Source organism: Hylobates moloch, unplaced genomic scaffold, assembly GCF_009828535.3.
Source record: "Hylobates moloch isolate HMO894 unplaced genomic scaffold, HMol_V3 SCAFFOLD_8, whole genome shotgun sequence".
In the NCBI taxonomy this organism is placed as follows: Eukaryota; Metazoa; Chordata; class Mammalia; order Primates; family Hylobatidae; genus Hylobates; species Hylobates moloch.
Genome location: NW_026652283.1, coordinates 46,766,199 through 46,782,196, shown reverse-complemented (window position 1 = coordinate 46,782,196; position 15,998 = coordinate 46,766,199). Strand labels below are relative to the sequence as shown.

Sequence of the window (15,998 nt, the reverse complement as noted above, 5' to 3'; positions counted from 1 at the left end):
GTAGTCCAAGGAGCAACGATTTCTCAATCCTCCTTTTCCCAGGGAATATTCACAGCAACTTGGGGAGAAAAACTACACAATCAGGAAATCTGGCTGAGGCAAGAGTACTCCCATTTAGACAGATAACCATAAATTATTTTACTCATAACCTTCCAGCAACTAGGCTGGTAATACCTGGTAATACATTACAATATCAGGTGAAGCCCATTCCATTCAGCCTTCTCTGATCTACTCATTATCTCTTGACTCATGTTCTTAATGATCTTCCTGATTAGCATTCTGAACACATTCAAGTCTATCTCAGCTTGAGATAAGGAAATAAATTCCCTTAATAACTACACATCCCTCTTCAAACACTGCCTTATCAATTTTATTTCCCTTCACAACCGCACTTCTTGAATGAGTTATCTACATCCAATGTCTCTAACTTCTCACTTCCTACTCATTCTTCAACACTCTATAAATATCCCCAGACCTTACCAGCCCATTTAAACCATTCTTGCCACACTGCCAATGTAATGTATAATGCCAGTGTAATGAAGCTTCACTGCATCTTTAGTCCACCTATCTTTTTTGGCTCCACTGCTCAACAGCACCTGATAGTACCGTTCACTCTTCTGTCCTGGAAGACTTTTCTTGCCATGAAGCCACATTCTCTTGTTTTTCCTCTTATCCCCGCAAACACACCATTTAAACACCTTTGCAGGCTCATCCTTCATCACCTTAGACCCTTAAATGTGGACTGTCCTTGAAGTTCTGCTTGTACACTCTCCTTTCTCTATATATTTTACAATCTCAAATTTGTATCTCTATCCCAGATCTTTTTGCTGACCTCTATAGTTGTACATACAACTACCTTGTCCTTAATATGTCTAAAACAGCTAATCTTTCTACTCAGTCTCGCTCCTTCTCTGTTTTCTATTTTGATGATGATACCACCAAACCCAGGGTCATTCTTGATTTTTCACTTTCTCTCACTCTCTATATCCATTATTCATCAAGCTCGGCCAATTCTACTTCCAAAATACCTATCTTTAATCTGTCAATTCACTTCTACTTCCCTGGGCACAAGCCACCATCATCCTATAACATCCTCCTAATTGGTCTCCCTTTCATTCAGTTTTGTCCCCCTTCATTAATGTTATATCAATGTAAATATCATATATAGTACCTGTTTTCTGAGTGATAACTGTGGGTATAATGAAATAAATACTGAAGTCAAAAATAACTGTTTTTTTTTTTTTTTTTTTTGAGATGAAGTCTCGTTCTGTCACCCAGGCTGGAGTGCAGTGGCACGATCTTGGCTCACTGCAACCTCCACCTCCCAGGTTCAAGCGATTCTCCTGCCTCAGCCTCCCAAGTAGCTGGGATTACAGGCATGCGCCACCACGTCCGGCTAATTTTTGTATTTTTAGTAGAGACGAGGTTTCACCACGTTGGTAAGGCTGGTCTCAAACTCCTGACCCCAGGTGATCCACCCGCCTCGGTTGCCCAAAGTGCTGGGATTACAGGCATGAGCCACCGTGCCCAGCCAAAAATAACTTGTTTTAAATGGGTCCTTTCTCTCTTATAATTCTGCAATGGATAAAGTCTAAAATCCTTTCTGTAGTCTACAGGGCACTACTTGGCTCTGATTGCCTCCCTCCTCAGTATCATTTGCACAATTCTCCGGTCTTATTGGAGTTTTGGACTCAGGCTTGCCATGCTTTCTTTCAGCTTCAGGTCTTCACACTTATTGTTCTACTGGTCTGGATTACTTTATCTCTCTTTTTTTTTTTTTTTTTTTTTTGAGAGGAGTCTTGCTCTGTCTCCCAGGCTGGAGCGCAGTGGCGCGATCTCGGCTCACTGCAAGCTCCGCCTTCTGGGTTCACCCCATTCTCCTGCCTCAGCCTCTCCGAGTAGCTGGGACTACAGGCGCCTGCCACCACGCCCGGCTAATTTTTTTGTATTTTTAGCAGAGACGGGGTTTCACCGTGGTCTTGATCTCCTGACCTTGTGTTCCGCCCGCCTCGGCCTCCCAAAGTGCTGGGATTACAAGCGTGAGCCACCGCGCCCGGCCTACTTCATCTCTTTTTATACATTCCTGGACTTCAGCTTAAATTTCGTTTCCTCTGGAAAGTTTTTCTACAGTTTCCCCAGCCTCCTTCCATATACTATGCAAATATTCCTTTAATTCCTCAATCATACCTACTTTACTCATTATTATAATTATTTGCTAAATTATCTGTTTTCTTTGACTGTTAGCTCCAGGAGTGTAGGAATTAGTCTTGCTCACAAGAACATTCCTAGCACCCAGCAGAATACCTAGCCTAGTAGGCAACAAATGATTACTGTATGAATAAATCTATGAATCCATCAAGTAAGTAAATGGTTCATACTATTATTGTTATCATCATTATAAGGCACACAATAGGGTCCTGTCTACCAGTTTGGAGTTGCATCGATGAAAACTATGAATTGCAATAATTTCAGCAAGAAGCTTTACTAGGGGAAGAATATGCTCTATTATCACATATTATTTACTGACAGTCTCCTAGCTGGTAATTACTCCATGGAGAGTCGGAATACTTTAAGAAGAGAAAAATATTACCTAGGAAGAAAATCTATGTTAATATCATTTACTATCTAGTCTTAAAAGGAACATTATCTCCTGACCTGGTGATCCACCCGCCTCCGCCTCCCAAAGCGCTGGGATTACAGGCGTGAGCCACCATGCCTGGTCAAGAACACAAAATTTAAAGTTTGGAAAACCAGGCTTCTGTCATGGCTCAAAAACATGTAACTGTGTGACCTGGGATTCCATCTACCTCAAAGGCTTAGATACAGCAGTTGTAAAGGTCAAATAAAGTAATGTACATGAAAATACTTTAGGCCAGTCACAGTGGCTCACACCTGTAATCCCAGCACTTTGGGATGCCGAGGCGAGAGGACTGCTTGAGCTCAGGAGTTCGAGACCAGACTGGGCAACAGGGTGAAACCCCATCTCTACAAAAACTACAAAAAATAGCTGGGCATATTGGCATGTGCCAGCGGTCCCAGCTACTCAGGAGGCTGAAGTGGGAAGATCACTTGAGCTTGGGAGGCAGAGGCTGCAGTGACCCAAGATCACACCACTGCACTCCAGCCTGGGCAACAGACAGAGATTCTGTCTCAAAAAGAAAAAACAAAAACAAACAAAAACCTTCATTCTATAAATAATGTGTTATTCTCATTTGAGTTTGATGAACAGCTTGATGATATTAACAGGATATTTCTACATGGTATGAAGAAACTAGGACTCAGTCAGAAAAATATGTGAACACAATTCTGCTACTTACTTTCTTATAAAAATCTTCATGAGTCATTAAACCTTTCTAAACCTCATTATTCTTACCTGTTCACCTGAGATAAAAATACCTACTCTGCCTTTCTCACAAAAGTTATTCCTAGGCTTGAATTTTAAAAATAAACTTAAAAGTTTAAAGTAAGACACTTTGGATTAATAATAAGAAATTGACCAGGTGTGAGGCTGGGAGCAGTAGCTCATGCTTGTAATCCCAGCACTTTGGGAGGCCGAGGAGGGCAGATCATGAGGTCAGGAGATCGAGACCACGGTGAAACCCCGTCTCTACTAAAAATACAAAAAATTAGCCAGGCATGGTGGCGGGCGCCTGTAGTCCCAGCTACTCGGAGAGTGAACCTGGGAGGCGGAGCTTGCAGTGAGCCAAGATTGCGCCACTGCACTCCAGCCTGGGTGATAGAGCAAGACTCCGTCTCAAAATTGACCAGTTGTGGTGGCTCACACCTGTAATCCCAGCACTCTGGGAGGCCGAGGCAGGAGGATCCCTTGAGCTCAGGAGTTCAAGACCAGCCTGAGCAACACAGTGAAACCTCATCTCTAATAAAAAAGTTCAAAAAAAATTAGCCAGGAGTGGTGGCGCACGCCTGTAGTCCCAACTATTCAGGGGACCGAGGTGGGAGGATCGCTTGAGACCAGAGGTAAAGGTTGCAGTAAGCCAAGATCACGCCACTGGACTCCAGCCTGGGTGACAGAGCAAGACCCTGTCTCAAAAAAAAAAAAAAAAAAAAAATAGGAAGAAGAAATTGCATTTTTCTAATCTAACCCACCAGTAGCGAAGCTCTAAAGCTAAGTGATAAGATGCTATTCTCTAAAAACTAACCCCACCCCCAATACTCCATCCCTATCATTCCACCCCAAATATTCAAGGTATATTGTTTTAACAGTCTCCAAAATTTTATTACCATTTGGATCCCTCAAATTGATGCATTTTGATACTTTCTGCCAACGGTGATATTTCCCAAAGAACTTTAAGTAATGTTTGACTATACTGAACAAAATAAAAGATATTAAACTACATTCTGAAGTTACAAAGAAAGTTACACATACTAAATCCTAGAGAAATAACCAGTCACTCTCTTTCATTGTCCACAAAGCAAACTTCTAAAGGTATTAAATAAAACAGGAAATGGTGCCATTCATGGCCGGGCGTGGTGGCTCACGCCTGTAATCCCAGCACTTTGGGAAGCCAAGGCTGGAGATCACCCGAGGTTGGGAGTTTGAGACCAACCTGACCAACATGGAGAAACCCCATCTCTTCTAAAAATACGAAATTAGCAGGGTGTGGTAGCGCATGCCTGTAATCACAGCTACTCAGGAGGCTGAGGCAGAAAAATCTCTTGAACCCAGGAGGCGGAGGTTGCGGTGAGCCGAGATTGCACCATTGCACTCCAGCCTGGGAAACAAGAGCAAAACTCCATCTCAAAAAAAAAAAAAAAAAAAAAACACGAAATGGTGCTATTCACACAGATGAGGATTCACTGCCTATATGCACTACTCATTATTTACAATGACTAAAGCCATAAAATATTTCCAAAGAAAAGACAAAGGCCAAGTGTCCCAAGGCAGTAACCGCTACCCCCACAAGTAAATATGCAAGCAAGGAGTCACAAGGCTGGTCCTTGTCCTTTATGTCAACAGTCACCAGCATGGAGATGACTATGGGTCAAAGCTGTCTCTGCCTGAGGCAACTCCCTCCCTGGGACTCAGCTTTGCTCATTTGCTATTGAATGCTCACACTATACATAATATATATTGATCCCTGCTGCAGTAACAGCACTCTTTCCAGACAAGGAAATTAACGGACTCTAAGAAACATAACCCAATAATCCACTCCATTGGAAGTGGATAGAGAATTGGGTTTTGGAGACAATAACTTTTCAACTAACATTTAAAATCAACAAGGCAAGGTGCTGTGGCTCATGCCTGTAATCCCAACATTTGGGGAGGCCATGGCGGGAGGATCACTTGAGCCCAGAGTTTGAGACCAGCCTAGGTAACATAGTGAGAACTCAAGAAAAACAAACAAACAAATCAAGGACCAAAAGAAAGGTATTCTCTGCCACTAAAATATTATATGTCTCTTTATATAACTCATAACTAAACCCACATAATGTAACTAACATAAATAACACTGCTTGGGGTGAGGGTAGGAGTGGTGAACATTCTAGGGCCTACTCAGAATCCACTGCTGATGACAATACCATTGTCAAAGGACAAAATTACAACAGATTTAGTTTAAAGATCAAACTGACTTTCAGTTTAAAGATCAAACTGACTTTTGTTTGCAATTCTGTAACATCTCATTCTTTAAAATAGAATGCGTGTTCTGCTGAGCTAAGCAGAGGGGGCTGGCTTTCTAAGCAGAAAAGGGGTTAAGAAAGCACAAACAGGGAAAAAAAGCAGGTTATTCATTACAAAGTGACTCTCCTTATAGAGTTAAAACAGAACTTTCTTATCATGCTAGCTCAGGTAAACTGGGTCACCTCTGGTTACAGTGAATTTCATGGTTTTGTTGTTGTTTTTTAAACTGGCCTGTTTCAGTTCAGTTTGATTACATGGCCAAGTAAGTTTGGGGGAGGTAATAAGAGACAAGGAGTGCTTGTAGTGTTCAGGAGGGGGTTAAAGTTTGAATTTGTTCTAACACACCAGTAGGAATAGAAAAAGAAAATAAGAAAACAAAAAACTCTACCAATATTTTTAAGGGGTAAAAAAAAGGGGACAGTAAGGCATAGAGATGTAGGACATGGAATACAAAAAATAATATGGCAGAAACAAGTCCAATATATCATTAATCATAATAAATGTAAACAGACAAATTTTTCATTAGAAACAGGACTTTTTTTTTTGTAAAGAAAACCTACTGTATACCATTTGCAAGATATACACCAAAAGCAAACTGATATGAAAAGGTTGAAATAAAGGGATAGTTGGTTTCTGGAAAAACTAACAACAACAACAAAAAATCTTCCACTGAATTTTTGTTATTGTTATTTTAATTTTTTTTTGAGACAGGGTTTTGCTGTCACCCAGGCTGGAGTACAGGGGCACAATCATGGCTCATGGCAGCATCAACCTTCTAGGCTCAAATGATCCTCCCACTTCAGCTTCCCAAATAGCTGGAACTACAGGTGTGCACTGCCACGCCTGGCTATTTTTTTTTTTTTTTGTAGAGACGTCTCACCATGTTGCCCAAGCTGGTCTCCAGCTCCTGGGCTCAAGTGATTCACCCACCTGGCACTCTCAAAGTGCTGGGATTATAGGCATGAGCCACTGTACTTGGCATTCCACTGATATTTGATCATGAAAAAAAGTCTTAATACCTGACATTAGAAATACAAAGAGAAATAGAAGAACAAATCAGCAAAGGTTTAAAAGAAAAAAAATTATATATATATATATATATAAACAAATTGATCTCAATAAATAACAAAACAAACAAAATGGACAAACTCTTAAAAATATATACCTTACCAAAACTACCTCAAGATGAAAAGTAGGAAACTTACATTATATACATGAGCATTTTAAAAAACTGAATCATACATTATTCCCGAGTTGGGTTTACCCACAAAATGTGAAAGTGGTTATACAATAAATAATTCACAAATGTTATACACCTCAAATAAATTGAGAAAAAATAAAACAATATCAGATGATATAGAAAGGCATGTCAAACAGGTATAAAAAGAATCAAAAACTGGGTGCGGTGGCTCATGCCTGTAATCCCAGCACTTTGGGAGGCCAAGGTGGGCAGATCGCCTCAGGTCAGGAATTTGAGACTAGCCTGGCCAACATGGCAAAAGCCCGTCTCTACTAAAAATACAAAAATTAACCAGGCGTGGTGGCAGGAACCTGTGATCCCAACTACTCAGGAGGCTGAGGCTGGAGAATTGCTCGAACCCAGGAGGCAGAGGTTGCAGTGAGCCAAGATTGCACCACTGCACTCCAGCCTGGGTGACAAGAGCAAAACTCTGTCTCAAAAACAAACAAACAAAAGAATCACAGGAACAGAGATCTTCAAGACTTTAGAAAAAGGAAAGGGAGAGAGCTAAAAAAAGGTAGAGGTCTTTACATTGAGACATAAATGGTGCAAACTCAAATGCTTTAATAGAGCCAGTAAGGTAATAAATATACTGTACTTCATCAAATCTGCAAAACTATCAACTGCAAAAGATACTGTTATTTTTTGTAACAGTAAGAAACATTTTTAAGAATGCAAAACAGAAATAAGCCTGGCCAATTAAAGTATAACACACCATCAAGAGTAACACCGCTATTTCAAAGCTGTTATAAAGTAAAAAGATGTGCGCCTTAGAATAGATGAAATTCAGTAAATATATAAAGCAGCAAAGGATAAAACAAAACGGGACTGATAGAGACTATGTTGGTTGATTTTTCTTTAAATCTCCAAAGGTGGCTAAATAAAATATATCTACAAGAAATAGTCACCAGACCACCAATTTGTAATCTAGATTTACACAGAGAACACCAGAATTTAATTCAGAGGTGATCAAGGATGTAACTGTAAATCACTGTAAGATTTCTGAATCAAACAATTCCCTCTACAGAATACATGGAGTCTACAGGAATGTATTGTTAACATAGACTCCAGATAGCCAAGGAACTCTAAAGATCTGAGGCTGGACTGATTATCCTTGTCTACAAAGATACTGGAGTTACTCATAATGACTATAATATTTGAAAATTAGGTACTCAGGTCTTAACTGCATGCGGATTATCAGAAGGTTGATAGGTAGAAAAGGAGGATAAAATCACTCAGGAACGGGGGGAATGTTAGAAAAAATGACTATGAAAGCAAACAAACAAATGTACAAGACTGGTGTAGCTGCAACATAGAATAGGAATATATGAGTCAGGGCAAAAAAGAGGGACAAGAGAGATAAATTCCTTAACCTTCAAAGCCATCTAATTTACTGACTTGATGAAAATATCTTAGTGGTACTAAAAACTGAAGAGTGCAAACTGAAATTTTTCCTTTATCGAGCTTTCCACAGAAAAGAACAAGGAAATGTAGAACAACAGAAGCAAATAATTAGGTTACATTTTTATCCATGTCATCAGCCTTTTTAAAATGAAATTTCAAGAAGAAATTGAATGTTTGAAATCTACCTGGTTCTTGAAGATTTTGTTCTTAAGGACTAAAAATTAGCTGAATCACATTTTGTAAGATGACCATAATTTATGACAGTCATAATTTGCAAAATAAAAAAACTCCCAAGAAGGTTTTCTTAATAATAATGCTTCCCAGTATGCATTATGTTGTCATATATCCTCCAAAATAATTAAGTACCCGTAAACGATGACACTCTAAGTACTCTCGTTTTTGAAAAGCAAAGGCAAAAAGCAAGCGGGGGGGTTGGGGGGCGCATAAAAATACTATACAATTTAGTTTTTGCCTGAAGGCAACAATTCTATCAGCACAATAAATATTTTCAATCCAGAACCTGGGAAACTGCACTGTCTAAACAATGAAGACTGATTACTATATCTGCCTTATGGGCAAATAATGTGGAAATTATGGCACTAAGAGAGTTGATTACAAAAATTTGCTTATGGTGGCTAGTCCCTGACCTTTCAAAGTTAAAATCATCCCCCATAAAGTTGATTGGGAAACAGGGCAAATATAAAAGCACCTCCTTCAATTCACAAGGAACTTCAGTCTCAAATGTCTCTCCATGTGTAGATGCTTCAAAAGTAGATGTAAGATGAAAGCCAATTTTTACCACAAAAAAGACCCAACTTGAACAGCTTTTCAAGCAAAACAGTGTCAATTCCTACACCGACAGAGGCTCCTCTAGTGTAAAGAAAAGATGCTCACAAATAATCTCCCAGATGTCCTTTTACCATTAAGATGTACGGATGTTGTAGTGTGTGACTGTGCAGACTGAAACCACTACAGTTCTTTTTCTAACACATAGGAAGCAAGCTTGAGAAAGAGGCCAAAACACAGAGGAAGACAAAAGAGCAATGAAGCTGAGCAAAGACACCAGATTACCCAACTCTGAAACACATCCAACCTCTGGACTTCATTGTTGTGCGTCAATACATTTACCTAACATTTAAACCACTCAGAGTCAAAATTTCTGTTACTTGTAGTTGAGAGTACCCTAACCTATACACCTAGCCTGGCCATACACCTACTTGTCTGTCCTTGAGGAAGCTACTGAGCTTCACATATCTGTAAAAATGGCCAATAAGAAAGTCCTCCACATCGTCCACTGCTGTCACCCCTCCAATCTGTTATTATTTCTTGCTTTTTTTGACCACAACAGCCTCATAATTGGTCTTTTTGCTGCAGCCCTTGCCTCCACTGTCTACTCTCAATATACCAGTGGAGTACAGAAATGAAATGAAATTTGGCGGTGGTTATATGACTAGAACATGACAGAACTGTAATTTGAACAAAATAGACAAGGTCTTTGCTCTCATGGAACTTCTAAATGTACTATTTACTATTCTGCTACCTCCCAAGAAACTCTGCAGAGAAACCTGGAGGTATCAAAGTAGGCTGTGTCTTAGCTGATCTTCTGGAAAAGTTTTAGGAAATCTATTTCACCAGAAAGCAATTAGCGAAGCCAAACATTTATTTGGATTTTCACCTTCAAATCTGAGGTTACCCAGTAGATTACCTGTACCACCAGGCACATTTTACCTTTGTGTGTTTATTTATATAAATCTATTAATAAAACTTACCTTTAAATCTTTATATTATATGTAACTATTTAAAACAAATAATCTAAACTGCTGCTTTTCAAGCATTAGCTCTGTTTTGGAATGTTCCAAAGCAATCTTCCAGAGAATGAACCTGAAAGTTTATTTTTTTAAATAGGCAAAATAGGCTGGGTGCGGTGGCTCACATCTGTAATCCCAGCAATTGGGAGGCTGAGGCGGGTGGATCACCTGAGGTCAGGAGTTTGAGGCCTGGCTGGCCAACATGGTGAAACACCGTCTCTACTAAAAATAAAAAAATTAGCCAGGTGTGGTGGTGCATGCCTGTAATCCCCCAGCTACTCGACTTGGGAGGCAGAGGCAGGAGAATCACTTGAACCTGGGAGGCGGAGGCTGCAATAAGCCAAGATCACGCCACTGCACACTCCAGCCTGGGTGACAGAGTGAGACTCCATCTCAAACAAAAAAGTAGACAAAATAGGGGAAAATTTTTTTATAAGTATAAGGCTTTAGGAAAAGATCTTCCAGTGCTATATAATCTGGCAGTTTAGAACTCCTCCTAGATAGAAACAAAGACTCGAGAGGAAGGGTATCAGTAAACAAGGTAGCAAATACTAGAGACTGACTCAGGCATCAGGGAGAAAATGAATGATTTAACACAAAACAGGAAATATTTCCCGTTCAACAAATAGGATTCCCTTTCTGAATCCTAGCAACTAAAGAGAAATAAAGATATAAATAAGCAGTGCAACTAAATGGGCTTACAGAGCCAGCCATTTTTAATTAGCAGCTGCTTGAACATACATCACTACTTATGAGAGGTCATCTGAGTACAGTACTATATAAATACTACTCAAAATAACCCCAAGAAATCAAGTGACAAATCTCATCGAATCAACTGTGCTAACAGGAGAAATTAGTATAAGGCACTGGAGTTTATGTTATTGACTTTTAAAGCCCAGGTCATACTGGACAACTGCTAAAGATTCAGTGGGTGCTCCCTACGGGCTCTGAATGTTTACAGCACCATCAATAAGAAGTACGTATAATAACTAGAAACAATACAATTTGTTTAAATTTATATTTTAAGTTTACTAATCCTATACATTTTCTATCTGAGAACTTTAAAGAAACTAAAATAATGTTAATTCATGATAACTTTAAAATCCTTAGGTATTTTGTACAAAAAAAGTGCATTATAAATAATGTCAAATAAACAAAATGAAAACAACAGAAATAGCTGCATTTCATGACTAGACCGTCACAGGCTGATTGATTAGCTCAGTGATTTACACTAGAATCTTCATTATGTCAATTCTCAAAAACATTCAGTGATAGACTAGAAGCTGGCTTGCTCTTTGCTAACAAGACTAAGATGAGATAATCTACATACAAAGCATGAAAAAAATAATCATCAAATTTGACATGTATTCTTTTAATGCTAAGGATATTCATTAAAACTCAGTTGAAGGTTGCCTATCAGTCTATTTTCACTCACTGTTATATCTTACATACCTCTTCATCTAACAAACTACCTATGATTTAAGAAGGAAAAGATGGTAGGTAGGTAGGTAGGTAGGTAGACAGGTAGACAGACGGATGGATGGACAGACAAGACAGACAGACAATAGATAAGTGGATGGAATGTATATATGCAAAGTGATAATTTAGAAAAGTTCTTAAAACTATGTATAGAATCAAGCATATACTACCATACATGTGACTTAATGGGGGGCAGCCCAGGCATGGTGGTCAGGAACAGAATATGTTCACCGTAAACAATCCGTCAGCAGTAACGTCTAATGTCCTAAATTAGGCTTGTATCCCATACAGGTCTGATTTAGTTGCTCTACTCGCTAAATAGTGTAAATAAGCCCAAGCAGCATTTTTCTATCAAAATAGCAAGATTTTAGATAAGTTCTCTAATTGTAACTATACATCAAAGAATAAAGAGGAACTTAGCTGCATTCCACCCTGCCTCCTACCTCAAATGAATTAAATAAATTATAACAATCTGTTCAGTACATTTACAAGACACATTAAAAGGAAGGAGATCAGTGAAAAAGGTTTTCTTTTACTCACCTGTAACCCTCTCCTTCTCAGAATACTGGAATCATCCATAATAGATATCAGACAAAAAAAAGCCACTCCCCAGTCAGTCAACTACTAGTACCCACTTACTGCTGGATAAAGAGGCAAACAATCCTTTCAGCACACCACTAACCCACTGTTCCACTAAACCAGTTCTCCCTCCGTCCAGCATAAGTATACAATCACTGCCTCATAGCAGAATCACGTCTTTCTTCACAGGAGTACAGATACATCTCATCTGAAGCACTGCCAAATAGCGGAAAGACTTCATATTTGTTTTCATTTTCCATGCATACCCCTTTGGTTGAAATTATCTGAAGTACTCAGAAAAGAACAAAAGGTTCCGGGGGAAAAATTCCAATCTTTGATATCCTGACTTTGCTGCTTATTAAAAAGGTTTAGCAAACAAAACAAGAGTCTCCACCTACAGCTACTAAGCTTATAAAATCCATGTCACGTTTTCCTTTCCAGAAACAAAACCACTCCACATACGTTTTTAAAAAGATGACAATTCTTCAGAAATACAAAGAAAAACATACGATTCTGATGCCTGTATTTTAGACTCAAAATGATATAAAACCAGTTATTGTTTTGACTAAGTCGGCAAAATTCCTTTCATCCTTTGTACAGACAAAGCAAATGTCAGATTCTTTCGATACTGTCAGGGGCTCTTTTGTTTCTTTATCGCTAGACTCACTGGTCTTCACTTCTTGGACAGTAACGAAAGCCTCTTTCTTCAGGAGCTAGATCATTGCTAAGGTCGGTTTCCCTGCTCTTTTATGTGCGGGAGGGGGCTAGTCCACGTGTTGTAAGTTCTGAGCATGGACAAATTCATTCAGCTATTCATCGCTTACAGTGCTGTCACAGGAAACACTCCCCATTCCCCCAGACTTCTAAAAGGGCACAGCATGAAAAAGTCTCATTTTATCCAAGCTTTAATGATCTCAAGAATTGTTTCTTTGGTTACTGGCTGCCATTTTTAAAGTAGAACTTCAGCCAAGTTTAAAGATGCTTCTGTTTCTTAATTCATCGCTCAAAATACATAATCTTTTAGATTTTAAGAGTGAAAGATTGTTCTCGTGATATGATTCTGTCCCTTAAACACTCCATAAGCAAAGTTTAAACTTTCCAACTTTATGGTAATTGTCAGAATCTTAGTAAACACAAAGGAAAGTTGCTAGTTGCTGATCTTTCTAATAAGTCACACACACAAAATTGTTAGTGAAGGCAGCATTATATTTTTAGGAAGTGGGTTTAACACATTAAATTCAATCATTTTTTCCAAACTATAAGACATGCTACAATAATTACTCTCCAACAAAATTCAGGAGATATGAATCCAAATTTCCTAATTTGACAGATAAAGGTATGTATAAAGCACACAATCAGCCAGTTATACTACCTAAGGTGTAAATATAGCAATAACAAAAGGCCAGATTCAGTCTGCACCCAAAAAGGAAGAAAAGCAGTCCCTCTAGCCCCTCCTATAATTATGACAGCTGCAAGCAACAGTCTAGGGCTTGAAGGAAAGTCTATTTACAAGATCTTTTTCTGGTCTTTTTACAACTGATTATAGTCACAAGAAATTGCCACACTGCTGAAAATAGCACAAAAAACAGGATCCATGTCCCTTTCATTCGGCAGAAATCTTCTAATCCTTAGCACAACCAGTGTGGTCTTTCATTGTGAGAGCTAATAAATCCACATCTCCACGGATTCCTTCTCCCATCTGCTGCTTTGAACAACTAACGGCTGGATTATGTCTATGGGGAAAACAAACACAAGACCTGAACAGACAGCTGATTTGCATAGGGTATGCTGTACACTGTATGAGTGTCTGCAAAGTCACAGGCCTTTAAAGTCATAGAACTCCTCTATCAAAATAGGTTTAACTAGCTAAAACATATGTATCAGCAGAGAGGAAGTAGGAGTGGCTTCTAATTTATTCAAGCCTGTAATCAGTAAAAATTTAAAAAAGATGCATTCTGAGAAGCTATTCAGACAAAAGATTCAAAATTCAAACTCTTTATTCATTTACTAATTCAAGAACCACTTATTATGCCAACCACTGAGATAGGGATGAGGAAAGATTACCAAAATCAACATTACCCATAAACTAATAATCCTATTCTAGAAGAGCTAAAATCCAATGGGGAAGCCAAATACAAACAAGTAATTATGACACATGAGAAGTGTGCTACATCAAAGGTATGACAAAGTGCTATGCGAGTGTCAAAGAAGGCTCAATTCATTATAGTGGAAAGCCTACAGAAAGGCTTCAGGTGGAAGTGCCATTTGGTCACTAAAACTAACGTTATGGGATTATCAACCTTTGGCCAAGACAGGTTTCCTTTCCCAAAACGTTGTACACAGCTTAAAAATCTTCAACCTGACCAGGTGCAGTGGCTCACCCAGCACTTTGGGAGGCCGAGGCAGGTGGATCATCTGAGGTCAGGAGTTCAAGACCAGCCTGGCCAACAAGGCGAAACCCCGTTTCTACTAAAAATACAAAAATTAGCCAGGCATGGTGGCAGGCGCCTGTAATCCCAACTACTTGGGAGGCTGAGGCAGGAAAATCATTCAAACCCAAGAGGCGGAGGTTGCAGAGCTGAGATCGTGCCACTGCACTCCAGCAACTCAAGGTTAAAAAAAAAAAAAAGCTTCAACCAGTCCTCACTATCTAAAAAATTAAGTAAAAAACTTCTCCCCTTGGCATTCAAGGCAGCCCATAACATGGAAACAACAGATTTTATCTTCGGTAGTACCTTATTGTAACTTAGCCTTCCAATTGGAAAGAACAAGGCACTGTTTCCTGAACATATCCCATCTTTCCCCACCTCAAATCCTTTGTGGATAACAAGAATACAACCATCTACCTTATAAGGTTGTTGAAAAGAATCATTTATGAAACATGTATGAATGATTCACAACTTTTTTCAGTATCTCTCACAGAGTAGTGTGTAACCTGCTCAAAATTTCCTGCCACAACCTGGTTTCCTTAAAGCCTGTTTGGTTCTCAAAATTATACAAATTTTGCATTCTTCTCTGTAAGATAATAAACCTTTATTTGTTTAATGTTACAGTAATATTTGTAGTAACTGATTAAACTGTAGGAAACAGAAGAAGAGTAACCAGAGAGGTGGAAGGAAATCAAGACTGCAAATGCTATTAAAGAAGCCAAGAAAAGATAGTCAGGGACTGCTGAACAAATGCTGCCTGGAGGCCCATCATTAAAGAATGCCATCCAATTTAACCGACTTGAAGTCAACTGGTACTGTTTGTAGGAACGGTTTCAGGAGTGGAGGAGTGGTAGGAGCAAAAGCTCAACTCCAGTGAGTAGGAGATGAGGAAATAAAGATGGTGAATCGAGACAACTCTTCTAGCTTCCATTTAACTCTCCATACTCTCTGCAGCCAAAGTTCTCCAAAAAAAAGTTATTCTTGAAAAGGAAGGGAGGGGATTGACAGCATAAACAGTGATAGAAGAAGGAATATTTCTTCCACCACAACAGATGAAAAGGAAAAAGCAGGTACAGGTAACAAAATATTTGTAACTTTAGTGGTAAAGAAGCTAAAGAAGCTTCCACATTATAGCTATTCTCTCCATGAAATAAAAAGGAAATCAGCAGAGCAAGGAGATTCCAAATTTGAGATGAGCAAAAAAAAAAAAAAAAAAAATTGAGATAATATAGAGAACAAGAAAATATGCTGAACAAGAAGTAGAATTGGTAAGCAGCGTTAAGGACCAACCTACATCATTTATCATCATTTTACAGGTCCACCCATCTGCTCCGTTGTGTGGCTTTCTTCAGTAGACTACAGTAATGCAAAGGCAAAGTTTTACAAGACAGCTTTACCAGATAAATTGACCAAAAAAT

The 15,998-nt window shown here is 38.9% G+C and overlaps 1 protein-coding gene and 1 long non-coding RNA gene across 5 annotated transcripts in view; one reads left to right on the top strand and one right to left on the bottom strand.

Moving 5' to 3' along the window:
- LOC131384115 (uncharacterized) overlaps nucleotides 1-9,425 on the top strand; it is a 39,971-nt gene extending 30,546 nt beyond the window's left edge. Inside the window, exon 5 of the long non-coding RNA XR_009214659.1 lies at nucleotides 9,280-9,425. This is a non-coding gene — a long non-coding RNA (uncharacterized LOC131384115). The remainder of the gene's footprint in view (nucleotides 1-9,279) is intronic.
- Nucleotides 1-15,998, bottom strand: part of MAST2 (microtubule associated serine/threonine kinase 2) — a 244,291-nt gene that overhangs the window by 159,615 nt on the left and 68,678 nt on the right. The window lies entirely within an intron of this gene.